This window comes from Danio rerio, chromosome 24 (genome assembly GCF_049306965.1).
Source record: "Danio rerio strain Tuebingen ecotype United States chromosome 24, GRCz12tu, whole genome shotgun sequence".
In the NCBI taxonomy this organism is placed as follows: domain Eukaryota; kingdom Metazoa; phylum Chordata; class Actinopteri; order Cypriniformes; family Danionidae; genus Danio; species Danio rerio.
In genome coordinates this window covers 20,154,597-20,158,507 of record NC_133199.1, presented here as the reverse complement: position 1 = coordinate 20,158,507, position 3,911 = coordinate 20,154,597, and positions in this window count along the sequence as shown.

Sequence of the window (3,911 nt, the reverse complement as noted above, 5' to 3'; positions counted from 1 at the left end):
CCTTAGGCAGTGTAACAATGGGAGTGACACTGACAACAGAGGTGTGGATCCATGTGCAGGTTTATTCAGTGGTCAAGCAAGCAGTGGTCAATACAGTGTCAAAGTCAAAATAACAGGCAGATGGTCAGAGACAGGCAGCAAACAGAATTAAACAAATAAGCAAGCAAAGGATCAAAAACACGGCAAAGGCAGACACAGGAAAACGCGTTGTAATTTCACTATCAGTAAACAAGACTCAGCAACAGTGAGTTCTTCTTCTTCTTCTTATGGAGTTAAATGGCGGTTGGCAGAACAACTTATATGATGCATTCCCGCCACCTACTGGATAGGAGTGTGGAGCACATAATGTAGGAAAAAGCATGAGTACAAAAGATATATGATACGAATGGAGGAATGAGATTACCAGAGGGAAAAGAGAACAGGAAGGAAAAGAGTAGGAGGGAAAAAAAAGTTTAATACCAGATAATTTTAATACCTTTATTTTGCTAAGTTATTCTTAATTTCTATTAATCAATTTTGTTTCCTTTAAGTAATTAATTAATTGCATTATTATTTTAACTTGATTTGAACCATTTCCTAATAGGGTCTGAAATGTCAAATTTTTTATCCCATAAATGCTTAATCTTTGAACTAATTGATATCTCTGATTTTCATATGCCACACATTCTGTAATTACATGTTCTAATGTTTCAATATTCCCGCATTTATCACAACATCCTGTCTCATGCTTCCCTATCCTAAACTTATACTGGTTTAGCAAACAATGACCCACACACAACCTAGTTATCACCACATCATTCCTTCTATTACCGAACTTATTTCTAGTACCACCCACACATCCTTAAATATAATGCATATGTCTGCCTTTTTCTCTATTATCACACTCCCTCTGCCACATTCGACCTGTTTCTTTTGCAATTGTTTTTTTTTACCTCTGACTTATTTATTTTTATTTCTATTTGAGTATGTTGTAATGCTTTCTTTGCAAGTTAGTCTGCCTCCTCATTACCTACTACTCCCATATGACCAGGAATCGACAAGAAGCTTACAAAAAATCCACCCTGTCTGATTCTAAATAGATTTTGCATTACCTCACTCATTATGTCCTGTCTTGTCTTAGATATTCCAGTAATTAAGCTGTTTAGAACTGACAGAGAGTCTGTGTATATTACTGATCTTAAAGGTTTCACTTCTTTTATCCACTGAAGAGCAAGAAGTATAGCTACTATTTCTGTAGTGTACACAGAAAGTCGGTCCGATATTCTTTTTGATATTTTAATATGGAATTTTAGGATGTATACTGCTACTGCAGTTTTTCATCTTTAGGATCTTTTGACCTATCTGTATATATCTGTAAATATTTGTAATATGATTGATTTCCTCATGTAATAATAAATCAACTACTGTTATATGGAAAAGCCAGGGAGGAATTGCAGAAGTTGGCACAACAGGGGCTCAGTGAGTGTTTTCTGTGCTGTTTATGTAGTGCAGTAATCAGTCTAGAAGCAGCATCAGCTGTGGTAGTCTAATCATTGGAGACTTGGAGCAGGTGTGTGTGTGTGTGTGTGTGTGTGTGTGTGTGTGTGTGTGTGTGTGTGTGTGTGTGTGTGTGTGTGTGTGTGTGTGTGTGTGTGTGTGTGGCAAGACTGAATATGTAGTCCATTTAGAAGCAGATTCGTAGTCCTATGTGTGTGTGAGTGTTTACCAGCGACCTCTGGTAGTTAGATCACTGGTGATTGTAACAGGCAGAAAGAGAATGCTTTAATGTTAATTGTAAAAAAAAGTTCACCAGTTCGTTTTTAATGTTTATGAGGACTACATTTGGAAAATCCAAACAAGCAATGTTATGCCATAATGAAGATGCCACAAGATTATTAACAACCAGCACACGCCCTCAGGACATTTGAGGAAGTTACTATTTCCACTTTTCTAACCTACCTTTTATTTTTTTGTATAACCCTTTCCAATTTTTTTCCTGATAAAACTCTCATTTTCTAGATATACACCAACAAACTTTAGCCCACCTCTTTTCCAAATCAGTCCTCCAGGGAGATTTGGAGGACATTTACTCCAATTCACCACTAATATTGCTTCACTTTTCCCCAATTTACTAGCAGAAGAAATACACTTTAACTCGTTAACAATTCTTTTCAGCTCATTGACATCATCTTTTTATTTTACAAAACTATTACATCATCTGCACAAGCAGAATTGTGTATATGATTGTTGCAGGAAGAAAAAAAATATACCTTTTAACTTATCACATAACGTTTGAAGAAAAGGTTCAATAGCCAGTGAATACAACATGCCAGACATTGCACAGCCTTGCCTGACTCCTCTTTGAACTCTGATCGGAGCACTTAAATCAACACTAATCTTATGAACACTTTCAATGTTACGGTACATTCTTTTTTAACCCCCTGGGGTCGAAGACCGCGTATACCCGTTTTGACCTGTGGTTTCGTCAAACTGCTGAAAAGAACTTAAAGTACACTTACCGTTTTGATCGTACAGATAAGATCAATACATCAATCAAATCTGTTATGTGTCTACTTTTTGTTGCAAACACTCACAACAACAACAAACTAGTGTGCTTTTGCAAAATAAGGAAAAAAAAACAGTGTAGGCATTCTGTCTTTTCTCTCTCCATGAACTGCTTTTACAAACGTGTCAGTAAAATGCGCTGAAACTCTGCGAAAACTAAACTCACAGAGATGAGACATGTATCTCTAAAAAGCTTGAAGTGTCTACTTTTAAAAGCAGCTATGCATGTTGAAAACAAACATTGCTTGATAAAGTAATCAGAATGAAACCAATGCTATGTCTAGTTTCTCAGTCTGTTCTCATTAGTTTTAATACGACCACACCCACGAGGCATTGTTATTACAAGCGTCTGAAGATGCCTGCAGACTGTGGTCAGAAAAACACTAAAATAAAAGGTAAACTCAGCAAATATTCAACAAAGATTATGATTTATGATATTTATATAAAGCTTGATATGTCTACTTTTGCATTAACCAACTCGAGTCGAAAACAAATGATCTCTTTTTATCTAATCCGTATAAAAGTAAGGACTGGTACAGATTCTCAAATATCGCCTCATTACACCTAACGTGATCCCGCCTCTCAGTAAGCACGCTTCATATGTAAATTTCCAGATGTGAAAACAACAAAGGTAAAGGACCAGTGGCAAAGAGAGCTAAAGTAGTTAAGAAGTGCTCTGAGTTTGCTCAGTAATGCGAATAATGTTGGTCTATGTCATGCCGACAAACTATTAGATGAAGATAAAGCCTTTAACTTCACAAATATGTATAAACACGCTACAAAATTTGACCAAGAAAAAATCCTGCGTCTGTCAGTCTCCGCTGATGTCAAGAAGGCCAGGGGTTACAGTGAAATACTGCCTTTTGTTTCCCTGCACTGCTCTGCAAGGCTAGATTTCTAAGTGTCCTTTGTAAGTTTATTCTTTAAATAATTTCTGTGAATACCGAATGAGAGGATGATAACTTGCGCCAAAGGCTGCTGTGATGCGCGCGATTGTTTAAAACATTTCATAATCGCACATGGTGTGTTTTTCACGCGCTTTCTTTTGCTCACAGTTATTTTTGTTAATATGGATCAATTATCATACTTTAAAATAACATTGTGCTAATATGAGATTACCAAAACTAACTCAGAATCTTATTATTTTTAATCAATCTTTGTATATACTATTTCATATATTAATGATGTAGCCTATTGTTTTTTAACCAATTTAAAGTGTTTAAGATAATATGTTGCATTTTGGCATGTTTTTTTACTTATTTATGAAAAATTTATGGACAAAGTTAAATAAAAATATCCTGGATTTGAAGAATATTGTGTTCCTGGACTTCAGTGAGCTCAAGTAATAGTTAAATGTGCAAAAATTG